The sequence below is a fragment of the Haemaphysalis longicornis genome, unplaced genomic scaffold, assembly GCF_048455015.1.
Source record: "Haemaphysalis longicornis isolate Haplotype H1 unplaced genomic scaffold, Haemaphysalis longicornis Haplotype H1 scaffold_7, whole genome shotgun sequence".
NCBI lineage: Eukaryota > Metazoa > Arthropoda > Arachnida > Ixodida > Ixodidae > Haemaphysalis > Haemaphysalis longicornis.
Window position 1 is genome coordinate 129,285,648 of NW_027526422.1, and position 23,481 is coordinate 129,309,128.

Genomic DNA, 23,481 nt, shown 5'->3' on the forward strand with positions numbered 1-23,481 from the left:
AGAGATAGGTAAACTCATTTACCGGTTCCATGTGGCGTACTACAGGGCAGCGTCTTAGGGCCCTTGCTTTTAATAGCCGTATAAATGACATCGTTACAGTCGATAAAAGTGTCAAGTTTATTATATGTGATGAATATAGCTCTCTATTCCTCTCAGGACCTGACCCTGACGTCCTTATTAAAAATTGTAATGACATTCTTTATAGGCTCTATACATAGTAAAACTCAAATCACATCAGGATCAACCCCTCGAAAACAAAAGCAATAATTTTTTGTGCAAGAACTAAGGCGTGTAAACACAAAATGTCATAAAGGTCCAAGACCATCAAGGACCTTTATTTCTCTTTGCCCCATGCAGAGCTCCTTGACGTCGTAGAAAAAGGCATCGACAACTATGGAAATGTTCGATTCCAGAACTCGACAGGGACGGCGACAGGAAAATTCCTGGGCTTTTGAAGTTCTACCTGGAGTCGTCCGCCATGGCCTTCAAAGGAGACTACTACGTTCAAGACAAAGGTATGTGCATCGACGCATGCCTCGCTCCGGTAATAAGCGATTTGCTGCTTGCACGCTACGACAGGAAACTTGCCGAAAGCCTGGCCGGTAGTGGGACTCAGCGGGTGTTTCGATACGTGGACGATTTTTTAGTTTTTTAGGAGCGCGATGAAACTTCGTGTGGTCCGCAACAAGGGCACTGCATTCTCAGATTGTTCAAATCCACCCTTCAGGGCTTCACCTTGACGACCGAAGAACCATCTGATGACCGCCTCAGATTCCTTGACCTAGTGCTGACACTGCGCCCCAAGCACGTGTGGTGGAAATACTCACCTCGCTCCAAGAAGGGTCTACTGCATTTCAAGTCAGCACATTAAAAAATCGTCAAAAGAGGCATCGCCATATCCACTCTCTGCAACGCCCTCAACAGATCCTGCTGCCATGAGATGGGGCCCAGCTTCTCTAGACAAGTTGAACGGCTGACAAAGGCAGGATTCCCCGCTCCCATGCTGTTCGGTATATCAGAAACCCTCCTGAAGGAACTACGAAGGCCAAAACCAGTGGAAGAGCGCGAAGAGACAGATCGAAGGAAGTGGGCGGTCATTCCATATATTCATGAGATTTCCCAAAAACTCAAGAAGGCTTCTGCTCGAATCGGTTTAAATGTAGTGTTCAGCGCCCCTAACAAATAAAGCGGTCTCTGCAGACGATTAAATGCTGAAAAAACCTCCACGCGGCCTTGCTCTAAGAAGCGCGGACAGCGATTCGTTGAGTGCTCATCGAGGGTAGTGTACGACCTACAGCTGTCCTGCGGTAAGTCATACACGGGCCAAACAGGCCGCTGCCTAAACGACCGGATACAGGAACACGCCTGCAACCAAAAAAAAAAAACAGGAAAAGGCAGAAATCTAGCCCTTCACTGTACAAAGTGTGGATGCACGCCAAGACTTGAACAGACTCGTGTACTAAGAAGATATAAAGAGCAACGCACCAGGGAAATCTTTCAGGCCCACATTATCCATCCACAAAATGACAATTCCGTCAGCATGGCGTCAATTGACTTGCACAAAAAGGAGCACGATTACCTTAGTCATTGATTCTAACCTTAGCGCATGTGCATTTTTATACAAACAAGCCCCTGCCTTCGCAATTTTATTATTTTGTGTGTTTTATTGTTTTTATTTCCCAGGGTATATATTCAGCTGCGGCGAAATAAACCCTTTGTTGTTAGTCAGCGCCCAGTTTCGTGTCGCCTACTCTGTGTCCTGTCCTAGCGCTGTTATCAAACTCAGCTTGGACTCTCACATTTCAATCCTTTGCAAAACGTCCCTCTGCAACCGGAGCGTTAACAAAATTTCAGCCATTTCTTCCTATTGAAATAAAACTTTAAGGATATCGTGCTCTGTTTGCTTCGCATGTTCATTATTGCCGCTTAGTTTGGCCAGCAAGTTCTCAGGCAAATCTGACAAAAATTATCATGTTGCAGAAAAAAAATATTCCTCCCCAATGTAAACGTTCCATATTTCTTCCCAACACTAAATTTGTTTCGCACTTTTAGTGTTATTCCTTCTGATAAAATGCACTATTTTCGCTTACTACGTTTATACGATTTATCATCTAGCATATCGCGGAATTTTATAACAAATCTGGCAGCCTTAAAACAACACACTTATACTGTGCACACACGCAACACAAATTGCTCGTTGACACCTCGCTTTCAAACAAGCTACAAGTTACAAATGCTTCAGTAGAATCTTTCATTCATATAAATGCATACAGGTGCGCTGATAATTTCACACCTAGGAGTCTGCGCGAACGCTTTGTGAACATGGAGGACCCCATTGAAACCTGTGCTATCCTGCTTGTACAAATGTATCGTGTGTATGTTTACTTGTGCAAAATTGCTATTACTTTTAACATGTTTTGTGTTGCTGCAATGTAAGTGTTTGGTTTAACTACAGTGTCAGTAATAATTGCTGTATTCCTTGATGTATCACTGTCTATTGTTGCCTACATGCCTTAAAATGGCCTCTGGGGTCCCGTCAAGCTGCGTAATGCAGCTTTTAGCACTGGAAGCTTTTCCAAGTTGTTTCCGGAGTAAAGATTTTTGATTATTTGATTGATTGAATAATTGATTGATTGATTGAAATATTGAAATTTGGGAAATGTGGCTTTCCAAATGTAGAAATAGCGCGCCATTATTTTTTCTTCACGAGCAGTATTTTTCGCTTATGTGTGTTCTCGTGAACATTTTTGTCGTCGCATTTCATTTGGCCGTGAGTGTACATTTGAGGCAAATTATATGAAATTAACCCGCAGTACCCGCGTCCATTTAGTTAGAATGCTTTTTGGGTTTTTTGTTTTGTGCCAGTAATAAAAAAAAAGTGGACGCCGGCGTCCAGAATGGACCGTCCAGAATGGCGCACAAAGGCTCCAGCACATGTGAGATGAAAGGAAACAAAAAGAACAGAACTCCGTCTCGTGCTGTTCAAGGTCGATCAAGAAACGAAAGATAAAGAAAAGGATGCAATATTTCCTGGGAGAGGGCGAAAGAGCACTGTGAAGGCGGGATAATTGAATTGTATTGAAAAAATCTCTGGTCAACTCATCAAGAGAACAGTGAGACAGAGAGTGTAAGAGGGTGAGCGGTGGTAGCAAAGAGCGAAGAACGGCGCCAGAGCGATTCTCGCGCATCCCTACTCTGCTCTTCCGACCGCTGTCACGTTGTGTGGAACTGCTTTAATATTTTGCGTAATATGCGAATGCCACCTCAATGGCTGCACACCCGGATTTCCAATTTACTTAGTTGGTGGCATGAATTGGGCGCACTTTTGCATATCTTTTATTGAACCAAGTCCGTTTGCACAGCGGTTAAAATATTGGCTGTCGCTTGTCTGCTTCACCATCGCTTTTCTTAGCGACTTGTATACAACATAGAGCACACTGATAGGTGATTCGTGAGCTTTTTGGCGTCGTCCTATTCGTAGTTAAAATGAGGTAAGCGTAATAAAGGCATGCGGTGCCTTTGAGCAACAGAGGGACAATTTAGCAAGCTTTCTGAGGGTGGTATCTGAATTAGTTTAAACATTTAAACATTTACGACTTTCCCGCCATTTTTGCAGCTTTTCTTTTCTTCACCCCAAGAAGCGCTTTTCCGCCTGTTCCTTTTTGCAACTAGATACAGCCGAACCGAGCTATTCCTTTCAGTCGTGCTTTCTGACATAACGATGCTAGTTTTCTAACCTGCTAAAACCTTTCCTCTTCTTTAATGATGTCATCGACGTATGGAGTCTCTTACTTTACCCGATTTGTTTCTGAGTGAATACATTTTAACACCGCCAATAGCCAGCTTTTTTGCTGCATTAAACCTCCGCATCTTTTCAACGTTTCTTCAAACTTGGTCGTGGAATAAGTCAAAATGTATTCATTTTATTGGTGTGCGAATTCCAAATTTTTCGAATACGAATCGAATACGAATATCTACCTTCGAATATAGAATCGAATATCGAATAATTAAGGGGGGACGTGGCTTTCAAAATCAGCTTTTTATTTTTTTATTTTGATAAAAATTATCACAGCAAATGGAAATGCTTCTGTGATAACACCATAAAAATTTCAAAGTTATATTTTGAAAAGTTTTATTATTTTTAAAACGATTGTATTTATATAACTTTCTTTCTGTTCACCTTGTGCCGAGCTTGAGCGGCCTATAAAACATGACACAAAACTTCTTTGAAGTGCTTTGCATTCCCAATTGAATAGAGGAGGTCGTCACTGTCTAATATGCTTTTATTAGAACGCAATTCTTTTTAGTTCGCAGTTTTTTTAGAGGTGATTGTACAACAGCATATAGACCATGAACAACTATTTGAATAAAAAAATTCACCAAAAGTAAACCTGCAAAACCAAGTTAGTCACGACCTGAACTGTTCATCAAGGAATGTAACGCAAAAAACGGGGTAAAAATTGCCCTAGCGGTCACGAAGAAGTCACAGGAACAAGCGACGTAGTTGGCAAAAAAAACTGCTCTGAGAAAACGGCGTCAGAAGATGAAACATAGATTTTATTCGTCAAAGGTCGCTAGGGTTGTAGCTTTTCGCGTCCTTTTGAACACGTGGCTTCTGAAATGCCTTGTCTTGAAATTGGCGTGCCTTTTGCAGCCTTTTTCTTTCCACAAAATATTTCCAGCTCCTCTGTGAAGAGAGCATAGCCCAGTTTGCGGACCAAACGAGGGGGAGACGGCTTTCAATGCAAAGTAGGTTAGCTGGTTGCTGGTATTACACTGGACAACTTCCTTCGGCACTTTTGGGACCGTAGCAATGAGCGAAGCACTCTTTTTTTACTTAAATTTGAAAACTGCGTTTTGACTTCTTTTATGCTTTCTACTGAGTTTTGACTTTTTTTATGCTTTATAACCTTGTCTGGAGCAGCAGCTTACGCGCAGGTGTTCATAGCCAAAAGTTTACATACCACAAAGATACAAATGAGCTACTTTGAAGCTTGGTACAATATTCTGCATAACTCCAACTTCAATGCATGCACTTTTTAGTAATCTTGAAATCCAGGGCTCCCAATATTTCTCGCAGCACAGCCAATATGCACTAAACAACAGATGTAGGCATAGGTATTAATAAATTCCCTAAAAAATCATTCTACGGCAGCAAGAAGCATTTTTAGCGCCCTCAACACGTTTTTATTCCGAACTCAGGCTTGTTTGCATTATTACTCGAAGTGCACGGTAAACGTTGCGCAAGAAAGCGATATGGCTCGCCCGCATCGCGGTGCTCGTATACCGCAACATGTCATACTTTGTTTATCCCTGACATGACCGGGAAGGTCGCTCAAGAATAAATCTAACGTCATAGGCATTATTTACAACTACCGGCTCGGGCTCAGGCCGGGCTCGGGCTCAGAGTTTAAAAATTCGTCGGGCTTGGGCTGGCCTCGGGCTCAAGTTTTATAAATTTCTCGGGCCCGGTCTAGGTCTGGGCCGTGTCTCTATCGGGCCGGGTCGCGCCGGATCCTAGAAATTGCGGCCTGTGCACTGCTCTAAGGAGCGTGTGTCGAAGGATGAGACAGCGGAACCTAGCCATCCTGATGTGCTAGCTCGGCCCAACATCGCCGCGCGTCACAAGCGCAGACATCGAAACAATCCGGCCTGTGAGCTTAGTGATTCCTATTTATACAGATTTAAGCTAAATAGTTTCGGAAGTTTGAGAATTGCAAGAAAGCTGACGGAACTTTTATAATCGCGAATTATCAGAACAAGTTGCTCCATCCGTCTGTTGTAATACCTGTTAAAACTCAACCGAATTGGTATTCCGAAATGTAGAAAATGTAGTACCATTCGTGAGCAGCACTGCGCAAAAGGTGACTTGTCTCTAGTGGCCAGGCGTCTGTAAGTGGTCTCTACATTTTTTTTTCCCGCCCTGCAAACCAATCCTTAACGTACCTTTGCCGTACGACCATTTAATTCCGTCGGGTCCGGGTTGCAAAGGACGTGCTGTCGAAGAAGTTAATCAAGCTGGGCGAAGTAAGCGTGGAATGGGCGCAAAGCTGAGCCAAAACAGGCCCAACACCGTCGCTTAAGCAGACGACAAAGCCGTCGGGAGAACCCCGGCGACGCACCTGCTGGGGTCCGCCCAGGAAAGTCTTGGTGGTGATGAATATGATAGTGATGATGATGATGATTGATAGTGGTAGACCCTTAGTAGCGGGGTGATAACGCGTCATCTTACCAAATAAACTAAAAAAAACTAATATAAGTATGTTTTACACTCTTCGTTTATTACTAGCGTTGCTCTTAGGAGAGGCACAAAACTTAATAGGCACAAAATACTTATTTTTTCTGTTACAGGTGGTAGCTGTTTTAGGTAATATTCCCCTGTATGTATTTGGACCACCAGTATTCGAATCTACTTTTCTTCATCTCGACAGCCTTGAAGTTAACTGCCTCTGTGCTACCCTTCAGTCATCGGGCTTCTGGAAGCCGAATATTTCCCTCTAGATTTGGATGGATACCCTTGCATTCTAACCCTTTGTGACGAATAGTTTTGTTTCTTTTCCGCAGACCCCGCATACCCCATCATTTTGTGTATACGTCCCCACAAAGCTCTTAGTTTCCAAGCAACCTGTTTTAGCCTCAAAAAGCAAAGCAGTGCTCTTTGAATTATCCTAGAAATTTTCCTTTCCGATGTGTAATTTCTCAGCCCTGTGCATTTCTAACAAAGTTTTAGCCTCCACTTTCTCGCTCCATTTATGGTTCTATCTGCGTTGCTTGTTTATTCATTATCTTGGCTGTCTTGGGTTCTCCACTGTTCTTTTCGTATTTCATCGTTGGCCTAAAAGTCTTCCTTAGCCACTGCCTGTCCACGCTTTTCATGTATATGTACGCAAAAACTTTAGCTGTCCACCTAGATTTATCCATTGCTCTCAGCCTCGTCTCAATACCGGCCTATCAGTAGCGTCCTATTGCCGCGCCATCTACACTGTGCGCCGTGAGTGAAAAGCGCCCGGCGCCTCCCCAGCCGCTTTGGGAGTTTCTTGTCCAACACGCCGCGAAAGAACCATTGGCTGGTATAGACAGAAAGCGCGGACGGGCACTCGCGTGAGACTCAAAGAACTACCGCTTGCGTGTCACGTGAGGGTGAAGTTGCCGTAGGTTGTTCCTTTTTATTTTTTATAAGTGAAGCCTAGTCATTCAGATTTGAAGGATCAGGAAACAGCAGAGTTGGCGGATCTAAGTGGTCATAACATAGCGTTTCTTAGGTCTGCCCCTTTCTTAGGAGAAAGATGGTGAAAAAGCGAAGTTTCTCAGTGAAAATTCAGATAAATCAAAGTCCAGAACCAACGCTCCTAATGTTTTAACTGAAAGAGCCAAAGTCCGAACTCAAAGTCCAGCTCAACGCACCCAAGGTCCAAAGGCAACGCCAGCGCTACGAACCCAAAAGAAATGCTGTATGCATCGATTGCGATAATACCGGTTACAAAAAGACGCCCAGAATAAAAATCGAGGGACCGACATTCGCCTCCGATCAGGAGAAGAGTTTCTTTTTTGAGACTCGCACTACCTCCTTTCCTCCTCGCCACTATCCCTCAGTTTACTTCGCAAACCGTTTTCTCTCTCTCCACTTCGCCCAGGTGAATTTTTGTTTAGCGATCCGCATGGACATCACAAAGCTTGAACAGCTCCGCTGTTAGCATACTGTAAGACGAAGCAACGCGCCTTGTTCGAACCGCCGCGGTGGCTCAGTGGCTATGGTGTTGTCCAGCTAAACCCAAGGGCGCGGGTTCGAGTCGCAACTGTGGCGTCCACTTTTTTGATATAGACAGAAAGCGCAAAGCCCCGTGTGTTAGAGATTTTGGCGCACGTTGAAGGTTCCCAGGTGGTCAAAATAGTCTGGAGTCCCACTACGGCGCACCTCGTCGCTTCTGTACCATCGGCGCGTTAAACCTCATAACCAGTCCCTCAATCACCCGCATTGTTGGAGCTCGTTCGGAAGCCACGAGAAGGAAGGAGTCTATACTTTCCGGCAATCCCGGGACGCATCCATTGATATCTGGAATACTTTTCGAAATTGGCTGCCATCATAAACGTCCAGACATAAAACCTGCTGAATTAGCTCAACGGTGATGTCTCTTTTCGGCTAAGACACCATCCTTATAAAAGGCGTAAATATAAAAGGCATGGACGCACGGCAACAGCAATGTACTCAGCGTTATTGTTCGTTGCGCAGTTCACTGGACTCCTCACGGCATGCAGCTGGATCGCCCCCACTGAGACTGCGCACTCGTGTACGTCGACGCACAATTGCTGTGTGGCGGCTACGGACTTCCTTTGCCAGCCATCCGCATGCACCCGATAGCCTGATCGTCGGTGAACAGAACCGGCCTGGTCCCCCCGGCTTTTTGTCAAGATACCCTCGTTCTCGGGATCCCATCCTCAATGTCATCGTTTCCTTGCTTGGCGGACCACATAAAAGGCACCCCAGCGGCCACCACGCCAGTGGGCATGGCTGCACGGCAACACGAATGTACTCACTGTTATTGTTCGTTGCGCAGGTTAGACCCCTTTCCATCCCATCTTGTAAATTCTTCAGGTCGGATGACCTCTGTATTGTCGTGCTTCCATGCCCAGAAGCCTTGCTTGATCCATTCTGTGCCTTATTTTTGGTATTATGTGGTGACGGTGAGGCAAACCCGGGGCCCAATGAGGAAATACTGCGATTGGCAAGGGAAACTAATGAGCTCTGCATTAGAATTGAGACTAACCAAACGAACTTGTCAAAGGCAGTCGACGAACTTAAAGCCGCTCATTAATCGGTCGTTGCTTCTGTTTCTGCCATCAACACCCGCCTCGACGCCGTTGAGAAGCGGGCTACTACTCTTGAAGGGTGTCAGCGTGACACTGCTTCTGTAGGCCGAACTGATTATCTCCTTAATGAAATAATTACTCTGCGAGCAAGGCTTGACGATGCCGAGGACCGCTCGCGGCATGACAATGTTCTGTTTTTAGGTTTCGCAGACAACCCCAAGGAAAGTTGGCAGGAATCAAAACAGAGGATTTTGTCGTTTGCCTCTGAAAAACTAGGCTTAAAAATCGGCGCCGAAAATATTGAGCGCACTCATAGGATAGGCCTATATGCTCCAGATAAGAAGAGGCCTAATGTCGTAAGATTTGCATCTTACAAAAAAAAAAAAGAGCTGGTGCAGTCAAAGTGATCGTTGCTGGACCGACTTTTATATGAGAGATTACTTTTCAGTAACCACAAGAGCTACCCGCAAGAAATTGCTTGAGTACGGGAAAGGTCTTAACACCTCTTACAAACTGCGCCACAATAGGCTCTCTGTTTGCGTTAGGAACTACGTGTACAACGCTAGCGCTGACTGGGTGCATGAACTTAAGCCGACACCCTTTGCCTCAACACCTGCTGTATCATCCCCACGGTCGACGCGTTCATGGCGCGTGTATGGACAGCAAAGCGGCAGCTAGGAGTGCGCGAGGGGTGGTGGTCCTCAACATGAAAATAAAGCGTCCGTCCTCTACACAAACATTCGTAGCCTGTACAGTAAAAAGGAAAGCCTGAGTGCTTTATTAAATGACTCCGAGGCTGATATTGTTGCACTTACCGAGACATGGCTGTCAAGTAAAATAGCGTCCAATGAGCTCTTTCAGTGCAACAAAAAGTACGTGGTGTATAGACGTGACCGTGGTTGTAAAATCAGTGGTGGTGTTTTAATTGCTGTTAGTGACCATTTGGAGTCTTTTCTAATCATGCTTCATTCTAATCTAGAGATTCTTTGGTGTTGCATAACTTACAATTTCAAAAAATTCATATGTGGCGTTTGTTATCGGTCCCCCTATAGTGCTGGTGGTTTTTACGAGAGTCTTCACGATTGCTTGAACCAGATTGCCGTGCGTTTTACGGGTGTGCCACTTTTCCTTTTCGGTGACTAATTTTTTCAACAATCAAATAGGCGCATGCGTTTCCCTTTGCCGATCCTGCGTCTGCCGAGGCTTCGTGTTTTCTTAATGTCTGTGCCGAATTTAGTTTGTCACAGCTAGTCTGTCAACCAACACGTGTCACGCCTACAACATCTTCTTTGCTTGACTTAATTCTGACGTCATCCCCTGACATAACATCCCCCATTACGCACGTGCCGGGGTTAAGTGATCACGCCGTGCTTCACTTTACTTTTTCTTTTCCTTCCAATCGAAAACCTAAGCGGCTAAAACTAATCAGAGATTACAACAGAGCTAACTTCGAGGCTATAAACGCTGAACTTTGCGCCTTTATGGATACTTTGCTGCCATCCGGCATGGAACAAAGCAGTGAAGACTTATGGTCCTCTTACATATGTAAGGTTTTAGAATTAATCAATAAATACATACCTTTGAGGAATGTGTACAGCAATACTAATGCTCCCTGGTATACGCGTTATCTCAAAAGGTTATCTAATAAGAAAGCCAGGCTCTTCCGTGCTGCTAAAAAATCGTCAAGTCCGGTGCGGTGGGATACCTATAAGCTAGCAGAAGTATCCTACGCGAAAGCTTTAAAAACGGCTAAAAGTAATTTTTTCCACTGTACCTTACCCTCCTTATTGAAAACTAACCCTAAGCGTTTTGGAGCACTGTGAAGCCGAAGCACGACTGTAACATTTGTCTGGTAGACATGTCGGGAGAACCAATTCCGGACCATTTCTGTGCCTCTGTACTTAACAATAGCTTCGCAAATTCTTTTTCCGACCCCTTTATCAGTGATTTCCCCCACATGCAAGAGCCTAATTTTTCCCCTATGGACCCATTAGCTCTTGATCCTGCTGGTATTGCAGCCATATTATCTAAACTAAAAAGGTCGTCATCCTGCGGTCCTGATGACATTAACTTTAAATTTCTTCAGAATACTAAGAAGGACAGCTCAATTATATTGTACTTCATTTACACCAAATCTATTGACGAGAGTTACTTGCCCAGGGAATGGAAGACCGGCAGGGTGGTTACACTCTACAAGTCAGGTGACGCGCATAACCCCTCAAACTACCGTCCCATATCCATTACTTCAATCCCTTGTAAAATCCTCGAACACATAATATTCACTCATTTGGTTAACTTTCTCGAGTCTAATCAGTTTTTTCATAATTCCCAACATGGTTTCAGAAAACACTTCTCTTGTGAGACTCAACTTATTATGTTTACGAATGACTTGCATGCATTTCTTGACTGCTCCTTTGTAACTGACTGTGGCTTTCTTGATTTTTCCAAAGCGTTCGATAAAGTTAATCATCAACTTCTCCTACTGAAATTGCGTAATTTGAAAATTGATCCCCAAGTCTTACAATGAATAGAAGTATTTCTTTCTAACCGAACTCAGTTTGTGTCTGCCAACCAAACTAACTCCCCTGAGGTACCTGTGCGCTCAGGTGTACCTCAGGGCTCTGTTCTAGGACCCTTACTTTTTCTAAGATACATTAACGACTTACCTAGTAATATTTCTTCTTCTCTTTGCCTCTTTGCTGACGATTGTGTGCTTTATCGTAATTTTACTAGTTCTTCTGACGTTCAATGCCTACAATCTGATCTTAATAATATTTCTACTTGGTGCAAACTCTGGCATATGGAGCCCAACATAACTAAATGTAAAGTGATGAGGATATCCCGTAATCAATTAATTTGTCCTGGTTATTTTCTTAACAGTACCCCATTAGAGTCCGTAGTGGAGTATAAATACCTTGGGGTGCACATAACTAACAATCTCTCCTGGTGCCGACATATTCATTTGATATCTAAGGCTAACCGCATGCTTGGATTTTTTCCTTAGCACCTTCTTCTCTCAAAAAACAGTTATATGTTACTTACGTGCGCCCCATACTTGAGTATGCTTCGTCAACCTGGGATCCGGGATATACTAATCTCACTAACAAAATTGAAGCTGTACAAAACCGTTCTGCGAGATTCATACTTTCTAACTATCATCGTACGGCCAGTGTAACTTATATAAAATCCAGCCTGAACCTAACTCCTCTCGCTACACGTAGAAAACTGTCCCGTCTGTGCAGCATATTTCAGAAAGTGTATCATAGTAACCATGTACTCAAATCAGGCTAGATACAACCCGCATGTTTGATATCTGAACGTCTTGACCATCGTCATAAAGTTTATATCCCGCACCAAAACACTGTCACCTACTCCCATTCTTTTTTACCGAAAACGTGCCGTGAGTGGAATCACATGCCTGCTTCATTAGCTTGCATTACTAACCATGACCATTTCCGGCAAGCATTGTCAAATTCAGATATGTTGTAAGTTTTTTTCTTCTTTTTTTTGTCTTCTACTTCCTAGTAAGGAGTGCTTTTTTGTTGTTTGTTGTTTTTTTATTATTGTATTGCATGCTTGTGTCGATCGGCCGTTTCTGTGTTCTCTTACGGCGAATGATGTGCGCTTACCATTTGCTTTTCTTTTGCTCCAAGTGTGATTGCGTTTATGGCTGCGTTTAGTGCATTTGCTTAACTTTTTTTACTGTATTTTTTGTGTGTACAATGGTTAAACACTTGTCGGGTGCTTCTGACATCATTTTTGCTCTTTTATGTGAGCCCCTCCCCTCTACAATGCTTGTATACCCTGAGTGTAAAATAAATAAATAAATAAATAAATAAATAAATAAATATTTGTCACACTGCTCATGTCTCCTCGAAAAAAATCACAGTCAGCATTAGAGTACACAAGGTAAGAAAGGAAGTGATTATGTGTAATAATAATGGCGGCGCTCAAGACTTCGCGCAACTAATGACCTTAGTAATCAACATTATTAATAATATAATAACAATGAAGTAATACAGAGGGCTTTTATTTTTTCTGGTGAATGCAATACAAAGAGATATGTGATATTACCATGCGCCAGACCTTCCTTGCGCTAGGTCTCCTGAAACCTAGACGTATGTCATTCTAATCAAAAGAAAACTTTGTTGCAAGCATTAGGCACTCTGCAGAATACTAGGGCAAAATTCTTCGTCCCAGGTGTCGTAGATAGTTCCTGGGCAGGCCTGGCGGTGAGCCTCCCTGCAAGCTGTAATCTGTGGGTTCGTTGCGTTCTCGAACATCCAAAGACGGCAGCCTGCATGGCAGAATAACGCATTCCAACACGATTCCAACACCACGCATTTGAACTGAGGTCAGGGAAGCAGACAATCGAAGTGACAAAGGTTTTGCATGAAATACACGTATTTGGTTTCCCGCGCACTCATGCGTTTGTGTGTTGTACACATATATATTGTGGAAATGCAAAACATTCCTCTCGGCACTTATATATGATCCCGTGTTTCGAAGGAGAAACGTGGAGATGCATATTTACAACTTCTTTCCTATTACCTCGTATTTGCGTGTCTTTTTTGGCGTTAGATTCTTTGCCTTGGGGCCCAGTATACTTCGGTCAACTTCTTTTCTGCTACACCCTGTTTGTGTCTCTTGCTTTCGTTCTTCCGTCTGACTACGGTAATCAAACAATCACGCAGACGGGAACACTTCACAGCTTCCCTATAATAACGGTTTTGCGCGGGCATTGGGCGCGTGTTTCATTCAAGTGCCATCACGGTAAGGTACCATGCGGCCCGCGCTATTCTAGGCCCTCTCTGTTTCGACTTCGCAGTTTGGTGAATTTTGTGCAGAAGGAAAATTAGCCCTTCAAAGCCGTCTATTCGCTGCCAATCTCCGAACGGGGCATGCGCGTTTTGATAAGAATAGAACCTCCTGTGCTTCGCCGGGAAACGGTGTGAATGCGCAGCTAGTGGAGGGGGGGAGTGAAAGAAAACCACTTTATCTCTCCAAATTGCGGTGCAGGTGGGAGGGATGGACGAGGCCCACATGGCTTAGCAACCGCAAGGGACCGTGCTCTTATTTCTTGATCCACCACGTGCGTGCTCCCTAAGAACTGTTCGCAGTTTTTAGGGTGGGGTGAAGGTAAATGGGTCGTGTGGACCCACACAGAGCAAACAAAAGCGTGCATCTCATTTGTGGCTATCCTTGCAGTGTGGTGTTATAAACTTTGGGGTTCGTTGTAGGAAGTATGATTGTTTGGGGGAGGCAGTGTCGTTGTAGGAGGTGCCAAATGTTGCGGCCGCGTGGCCTATAGCTGTGGGCTCGGTGAAGAGTAATGCCGGCGGAGGAGTCGCTAGTGCTTGGTGACTTCTAGGTATATTAGAAAGGCGTACGGAGAACTTGTTTGGACGCCGTGGTAAGGCGTGAAAGAGGAGCCAGCCCGGGTCAGCAAAGCTCGAGCACCATGCTGCTACTTTGCTGACCAGGCTTCATATTCCTCCTGAAAATTCTCACGTTTTTTGTTTATTCTGAACCTCAGTCGCCTTTTTTACCAGAAAACACTACTACTTTTACAACGGGGCTTTTTCGCGGAACTGCTAACCTAATGCCTAAAAGTTGGACTCCCTAAATTGGGAGCCTAAATAAGACCTAACCTATTGTGCCCAAGCAGGGCAAACGCAGGAAAATTAAATAGCACTGGTAAATCTTTGATTTTTTGATTAAACGAAAAGGGAGAGGGACGCCCGAGTGGGAGGGAGAAGAAGTTACAATGTTGCCAAAAGTAACGAAGACTATGGTATTTCGATCGCATTAGCAGCAAAGCAAGGAGATACGTGGCATATGTAGCTTAGCATTGAGGCGGCAACGCTAGATCCTCTTAATGTAGCCTAATAAATCCCTTAGCGATTAGTGTTAGGCCGCATCCCTCTGTCGTTGTCATGATGGTAGTCATCGAAGTTTCCAGACTCATCCACCATCTTCATTGCCAAGTATCATAAAAGGTGAATGTAGCATAACAAATTGCAAATTGCTGCAGTACGCGAACGTTAGAAGAATGAACTTTTTTGGGCCATGCAGCTCACTGTTTAAGATACGTCGCCGTCCGCCCTACTCCCGAGATATACGTAGACAGTGCGAATTGCTGCCAACGAAGACTCCAACGCCGAAACGAGACTTGTCTAACGTCGTTCAGTCTTCCTGACCTGGCTCCTTGTCAGAGTGGAGGGGGCTATCCTGCAGGGCATTTATTCGCTTACAGGTGTAGAGAACACCGTGTAAAATCCTGTACACCTGCCCGAACACCGGAATAAAAAGGGAATATTTCTGAATTCATAGGATCCCGCAGCTGCTACGACAACTTGACACCCGGAGGCATCTACTATGCAATATGGATATTTCAGGGAACCCAGGATCTGCCAGGAACGGATATGGCGTGATGGGACCGAATTTGGCGATAAGGAGCGTACGATCATCGGAGTCTGCAAGTGTTGTCCACCGCGGCTTACTGGACGATATCGTTCCCTTGCATGGCTTCTTCGTTATTACTCCAATTTTCTTTTGCGAGGGTTCACCATGTAGCTATGAAATCAATGTACTCACAAGAAAAAAAAGTGGCTGACTTCATGTGAATTTATCCCTTCTTTTCATACAATTTTCTGCTAGTGATCCCTTGTCCGGTTGTCTCTGTCTGCGTTCCGTCTCTCACTGAGATGCAAAGAATGTATTTACAGCTTGCGCAGTTCTGCAGCTTACTCCGCAATATAATATCACAAGCCACGCCTCTCTGGCTTGGAAGTGTCTAAACGTTAAATTTTTATGCTCAGTAGTTATAGCGCATCTCTTAGCTACGAAGGCATAATTAAAATCCACAACAGCAAAGCTATGACCACCTTTCTTTTCAAGCTGTAAACGTTTCTTACCAACGTACGCAGGGTTGAAATCCAATACAAAACAGGCTTCGGGGTCAGCATACAGCATCTTGTATCGGTAATGCTTGCTGGCGTCGGCAAACATGAATTGCAACGAGAAACTGAGTGGGGGAGCAGTTGCTTGTATTACTATCACCAGTAGCGCGGAGCACAAATCAAACATTAAAATATGGGGCGCTAATTTTATCTGCTGCCGCTTCTCCTTGCATTATTCATTGTGCCCTGAAATAGTGGCCAAGTAATTTATCGGAAAAAAATTGGTTTATATTGTAATTACGAGTGGCATTGTATAATATTGTGACTACTGCAAAAAAGAAACAGATAATCCCTCTTAATCATACGAATGCCTAGGTCGATAGCCATATCAAGGCCTCTGGATATAGCTTCCAACCACTCCTATTTTTGACATCTCAATTGTTCTTAGCCCGACGTTTTCTTTTATCAGTGGCCAACTGAGTTAGCGGTCATCCTTTACTTCTTGGCACGTCTCTGGGCATCGAGTTTCCAGCTGTGGTGGTACAAAGGTGACAGCACAAGGGCACTGCTATCTGGTAATTATAGTAATATCATCGAGAGTCGCTTTAAACCGGAAAACTTTACGTTCTCATCCGCCAATGTCTTTCCTTTATTGTTCTATGGTTGCTTTGTTAAAGTGGCCTAAATTTTTATCCCACTTTTCTTGATAGGTTTCTCATAATCTCCCACATAAATCATCACAGAATCGCCTGATTGGTTTATAATTGTAGTTGGCACGCAGGACGTGATTTTCAATACGCGTGAGTGCTTTTGCATTCTAACAGTTGTGATAAGCACTGACAAGTTAATCCGTTCTTCGTTTCAAGTAGTGCTCTATTCAAATTGCAGGAGATCTGTTCTCCGTGCATGTTTAACATATTGTTGACTTATCCCTGTTCTTCGTGAACTCTCCGACTGAGCTTTCTAAGTACAGCTTTCGATAAGTTTATTGTAGAGCTCCCCCAATTTAAAGAGGAAGAGACTGTGTTCTGAAAATCACAATTATTTTCCAAACCCTCGTATTAAAAAAACGAGGATAGGTGTAAAGAATAAGGACAAGCTCAGGGATAGTGAAGCCAGCGTCTCGTGCACTTCCGGAGCGAAAGCGTTTCATCACTCGTTCATTCCATGAGGGTGGGGGATTGCGTGGAGTGCGACTGGGATGCAAGGCCATGAAAATAAAATTTCATGACCTTGCGACTGCCTCACTGCAACGGTTCCTATTTTATATCGAACACGCTTCGCCAGAAAGAGGGAATTTATTTAGCCTATCGTCATTACTTACGCAGTGAGTTCCTGTTTTAGACTTGTTCAGCATACTTGTGATATCTTGTATTTTCAAATATTCATATAACTTGACAAAGCTTTGCCAGGTGCTATGGGGTGTGTGGCGCCTGACGCGGCATATAATAAAACGTCCGTTTTGGACGTGGCACAGAAAAAGTTTTGCTTCATCACCTTCTTGGACAGCTCGCCAAATACAAAGCTGTTCTTACCAGTGTCCACAGTGATATTGACCACATTGGGTTCACCTGTAAACGTATATGTCTCTGTGAACACGTATCTGAAAGCAACAGCACAATTTTTGTCTTCAGAAGCAGTTCAAACACAACTACAGGGTGTTCATCCAATGTGTCAGCATAAAAGAGAGACAGTACATTTTGTATTACATATATCGCATTTTAAGCTGGTTTTTGAGACCGTGCATGCTTTAGTTGAGCAGGCTACCTGAATAGGAACAAGCAATACAGCTTTAGTGTGAACCACCTTTTATAATTGGCGTTTTATGAAAGCGGTGTTAAGGGGGACGAAGGAGTGTTTAATACACGTGGCAGTGTTCGACTGGAGTCACTCAAAATCTTTCTTTGTGAATTCCACGAATTTCAATGAAAGTTGGATTGCAAATACACAGCAACAAATATAGCCGGTAGTAAGAGAAGGATGTGGAAAAGCATAAATAAAATATTTGTGGCTGGAGTGCAGCAACCTATAGAGCGACTCACCTCGAGTTTTCAGTGCCCGTTCTGCAGAGTTTTTTTCAGCGGCTTGTGAAATACCACTGAGCCTTGTGTGCCTCAGTACAGCTATCTTTACATTAGGCAATGCTAACGGCGGCTAGAAATGTAGTTTAATGCTTCACAACAATTTTTAGGGATGGAGACTTCGCCACACACATTAAGGGGTTACAAATATTTGCAATTCATGCAGTGATAAAAATGAGGCCATGCCGGATTCACTCAAAATCAGTATCAATAGCCACCAGGTGCGCAAGAACCTATGCTTATTCTCAGTATAAAAAGGGTGCAGTGTTGCCCGAAAAGCAAAGCATCGATTCGCGAGAGCAAATTATTAGGCAGCTGTAAGAAGCATATATAGTAGTTTTATCGGTTGCATGCACTTAAAAACGTTCGCTTAGTGACTGAATAAGAAGTAACAAGCGTGGTGTCGGAGCGCACAAGCAAATATGAAAAGTGACCGTGCACACGCACAAGCCAAAACATGCCATTTCGCTAAGAAAACAACGCAAAAAGTTACACAAATGAACGAAAATAGGGAGCATAGCATCCAACCACGGTGAGGCCTTTTGTGTGAACTCTTAAGCAACTGGAATTTCTCATTGTGATCTTATTTCGTTTAATAAATATTATTTTTTTTGAAATTGAGCTGCTTCGTGTTGTATTAAGAATTGTATTGCGACAGTTCTATATCTGAGGTTTATTCGTTATTTACATAGGCGAATTTATGTTTTCCTTGCTTTCTGCGAAAGATCAAACGTTCGCGCCTCTAAAGTTTAGTTCATCCACAAGAACAACACCATAAAAAACGAACCGGGATGACATAGTGTAAATTATATATTTGCAATTACGTCGCACCTTCCCGATTGACTCTTCATCAGGAAAGTTATATGTTTGTGTACAAAAGCTTTCACGGCCGATAACTGGCTTTTTCATTGATGTGTCATGAATTTATTTAACTGAACCCACCTAATTGTCGCATGGCTCATCTGAGAGACTCCTTTGGTGCGAGAGAAATTAAGTTGTGGAATAGAACAACATCGCACTACATGCGGACATGTAAGGGCCCGTAGAACGCAGAAAAGCAGGAACCTCAGTGAACAATTCTTCCGAGTCGAATTACATTTATGTATTTATGTTTTCAAGTGCAACTGGTAGTGAAAGTATATATATATATATATATATATATATATATATATATATATATATATATGTGTGTGTGTGTGTGAGCATTATCTAATGCTAAACCTCACCGGCTGGAGGCCCTCCTTCCGGCAATAAGAAACGTTTCCGTCAATCAACAGGCGACAATATTTTTCTCCCAGAAAGCAGAGTATGAAGGGACCACGTGTTGGTATTATACACGTGTTAATATAAAATATACACTTAATGACATCAAAAAAACGAAATGGTATATATTCTCACGATAGTGTTCCGTTTGTTAAGTAGAGAGTGATGGTATTCCTGTTGTTCTCCTGGCGAACGAGGATAACGCAGTCCTGGGTGATATTCGGAGTTATGGCATCAAGGTAGGCGGTTTGGAATGCCGCGTACACCTGAACAGAAGCAAAACATGAAAACATTTTGTCTTGATTGTAATAACGCCACGATGAACATGTGCTGAGATGACCCTAATCAACCATAGTTTACTCTGAAATACGAAAGACCCCAGCGATAAATTGGTTCGAAATAAGCGCGTACGTTGTGTCTCGAACAAGAAATCGTACAAATTTGTGTTAATTCTGCATCGGCAATTTCGAACCACTGGTGGATCCTGACTAAGGGGTGGTAAGCACGATGCAATCGGGTAACATAAATATTACCTTCGAATGGTGTTCAGGGAAAGGGCCATTGCTTTCTCTTGTCATAAGGCTTTTTATAACTGGAGTCGAATAAACGATAAGGTAGGATTACGGCGGCAATATCATTTCAATTCATATGTGTAATGACTAGGACGGCACTATAATGTGACGAAAAATAATGAAGCCAAAATACGGATAACCGCCGGGTCACTGAGTGCATATATTGCTATCGACATTGGAAGAGACCTGTTTGCTATACGCACAAGATCGCCCATATGTTTGTTCCTGTATTAGTGGACAGACAAGCTGTTAATAGGGTGCTTTTCAGTAATAAAGTCCCAGCACATCCGTGGGAATGCCTCATTGTTCCAGGACACAATGCTGATGACGACAAGGGATGGGCTGGTGTGCAGCCTGCGCATGCCCTGTCATAGCCGCCACGAACAGGCTTTGTCAAAATTTTACATGCCAATGCTAAGGCTTCTCGACAACAAAGAATTCAAAGAAGTAGCTTTACCTTTAAATGTGACAAAATTACTTTATGAGAGTAAGAAGGAAAGGTGTTTTTGCTAGCTCGGCGGCATAAATCTTTCCAGCCTCACTCAGGACGTAAGCTTAAACATCGAATTTTTTGTGGCCGGCTCACTTTCGGCTTGGCCTATGGATTTTCACAAAAGTCTACATACTGTAAACCCGTCGATGCAATCTATTTGTCAAGATATGACTTTGCCATCAACCTCGCGTCGTCTCATCTGTTCTGCCGCCGTGTAAGAAAAGGGTGGTTCTAAAATGCAGAAATGTTAGGTAGAAAAGTTTATACACGGCCCATAAAGAGCCCAGTACTGATGCAGTTCTTCTTGCCGCAACGGGTAACAATAATGAACCGGCTGCCGGCATCACATGCGTGTGTGATACCTTACAATAGTTTTTAGACCAGAAGCAAAAGAATAAGTATTTTTGTCAGAAAATTGATTTTTTCTGGTTTGTGCTAGGTAATTCTCTGGAGTATATTTGGGTGTATAGCAATTTTACTTTTCCTATCTTTCTTCAGCCAGCCTTGCCTATCACAAAACTAAACCAAATTACTGAAAAGACTACTACAAACAATAAGAAAAGAAAAGGCTACATCTGATACCTCCGTTCCCTTTTAAGAAAATTGAGTGTATTGCAGCTTGGGTCCTTAATACACGTCAAATCACCTTTTCTCACTTGCAGTAACAGTAAGTGTTACTACGCTCAACTCTTATATGCAGGAAGCACAAGTAATGCAAACAAGCGCAATTGCTACACCCTTTAACAAAAATGTGCAATGACCCAAGAGAGGTGGCAGTTGCAGGAGGTATTTTTTGTAGAAGCGTAACAACTGGTATGGAAGTATCAAAAAATTAACGATGCTCTTAAACGTTACTGTACTACACGTACACAATGTAGTTTTTTTCTGTGGATGCGTACCGTACAGAGAATATGGAAAAGCATAGGCATAGCCATATTTTAGGCGTTCCTTTGTCTGAAGTACATGGTCACCTGCATTCGTCAGAGAGCTGATTTAGAAATGAAATTAAATGCGTTTCAAGCGGCATTTCTCGGGTTGGCGTTCATTAAGCCCGAGAAGATTTTAGGTGTCCGGCTTGTCGTCGTAGCTCGTCTATTGCCACGCTATCTAGCCACCATAGTCACGCCGCGTTACGCACCAAAATAGAGCCCCGCTGCGCCACCCACCCAAGACGTGGCTTCAAAGATATACCCGCTTGACCAACAATACGGCCTTCAGGCCAAAACTTAAGAGGATACTAGAACAAGGGGTCTATATAAGCAGAAGAGTATATAAGCGAGTACTTCGTGTAAGCTGGGCATATTGCTTCGTGCATGTTCTCGTTGAAGCTGTTATCGGCGTCATAATACAAGGTAGCCATTCGAACGTTCGCTTCTACAAATTTATACTATTATATTCTCATCACAAAACCCAACATCCACCAAACCAGGCCAAAATATATTTTCTTTCACCATCATGTCCTTTCGAACGTCTGTGAAGGAATGAATGTCTATTTCCTGTATACCGCGGGTTGTCCATCCCGCAACGATATAACGTCGCTGCCGTAAGGGTCCTCCTGGGCCCAATACAAAGTTTTGTAGACTGCGAATATTTTCACAAGCTTCATAGAGTCCGTTTCTATGCGTTTGGCTACTTTTTAAAGAAACAGATAAATATTCGTGGAGGATTTGCGGTCGCGGAGTTTTTGATATTCTTCCACCATCTTTCTTCAACATCGTGCTCGAGTTATTGACCTTCACACTTCACAGGTGCAGGATCCTCGCTATCAGAATTGGTAGAGTGACAGACTGAAAAACGTGGTTCGTGATTCCTTTGAGCCACAGAGCAGCATCTAAGGACGATGTTTTGTTAAGAAAAACGCTCATTAGGTTTAACTTGTACCCTCTTGTCTGCGTTTCATGACGGTATTGGGTCTATCTTGGGAAGTATAAAAACTGTCTTGGGCCGTATGAAAATTTGCTGCCTCCACGCTTGAAAGGGAACGGTGGCGGTCTACAGCGCATTGCTGTAAATTTCGTGGATCAGCTTAAAGACTAACCGCTGCTCACATCACGCAATGGTTTTCAGAAATTTGGACCATGGCGTCTAAGTGAAGCCACGCCTAGGCTATAAAACATGCCGGTTCCAGGGCTGCCCAGTACAATAAGCAACCTGCTGCCTGTTTGCGTGCGGGGGAAACAACTGACACTTTATGTGTCATCGGGAGCTCAACTATGTCCAAGTAAAGAAACTGCAAATCATGCGTCTCATCACCAGTCTGCGCGGACCGCCGTAACGCTTAGCGGGACGTCGCAGGCCTAATTGCCAATTCCAGTTTCTTGTACTGCATCCTTGTAAAAGCGCATGTCTAGGCAACTTCCTAAACAAATGTTTGTAAGTAAGATCACGGCCTTTTTGTGTTCCTTACTCTGTAGGACAAACGATAAATTTTGATTTTATGCAAAACAATTGGGTAACCCAAAAGCTAAGCCTACGGCAATATTCTGCGTTCATCGTGCTCTTGATGCTGTGTACTCAAGATTCGACAGGGTTTACTTTGCATAAAACGCGAAATTCATCGCTGAGGCAACCTCGGATAGCTGCACTGGCTAAAACCCGTATTACTGATGCACTGCATGGCTTATTTTTTAGTTACCTCTTCTCTGTTTCTGTGAAGTTCTTTTACTATACCTCTTAAGAACCGGCCAGCATTTTCTCCTTTTTCTCTGAGCAGCAAGCGATAGGTTTTCTCACCAAAGAAATGTTGCATGGTGGACCAGAAGGGCCGCCGCATGTTTCCGCATTCACCCACATTGGCAGGAAGACCGAAAGGAGCAATAGAGAAGAAAGTGCCATCATTTCGCTTGTAATACAGGAGTCTCTAATTTACACTTCGGCGCAAAACACCTCAATGATCTGCTAGGTCAAGCAGCAGCTTATATTGGTGTCGCTCCATCAGCCATTCCGAAAGTCGGCCAATCAGAACGGTTATTCATTGCCGTGAGAGTTTTTGATGTAAAGATTTTTTTGATGAAAACGAAAACATTAGCTGTCCTTCAACCACCCTATTACCCTGCTTTGTGTTGCTTTTACACACCAGCCTATGCAGTTTGGCTTTCACACAGCTGTGTTAAGCTTTGCGAATACGCACATCATTTGACCTGCCCTTGTTTCTTGCACGAGTCCGTGGCTACCTCTACGTGCCACATGGATACATGGCATATACGTTGGCGCGCAGTTCTAAAAAGGCTCGTGCTTTTTTGTGCAGTTCGTATTCTCCTTATATATTTTTAATACGTCGCTATGTTCTGATTCCGGTGTTCCTTGAAAACTTCGTTGTTTTCGACCTGCTGACCTTCGAAACAGAGACTAAATACACGTGT

At 43.5% G+C, this 23,481-nt stretch overlaps 1 protein-coding gene and 1 long non-coding RNA gene across 3 annotated transcripts in view; one reads left to right on the top strand and one right to left on the bottom strand.

Annotated features, from left to right (window-relative positions):
* The window catches only part of LOC144146967 (uncharacterized), a 494,123-nt gene that overhangs the window by 346,852 nt on the left and 123,790 nt on the right, over positions 1 to 23,481 (top strand). The gene's annotated exons all lie outside the window — the stretch shown is intronic.
* LOC144145112 (uncharacterized) lies at positions 17,114 to 22,995 on the bottom strand. Its single transcript, XR_013317433.1, has 3 exons — positions 22,853 to 22,995; positions 19,190 to 19,320; positions 17,114 to 17,313 (listed from the first exon to the last, which is right to left on the bottom strand). It is a non-coding gene; the product is annotated as an uncharacterized LOC144145112 (long non-coding RNA).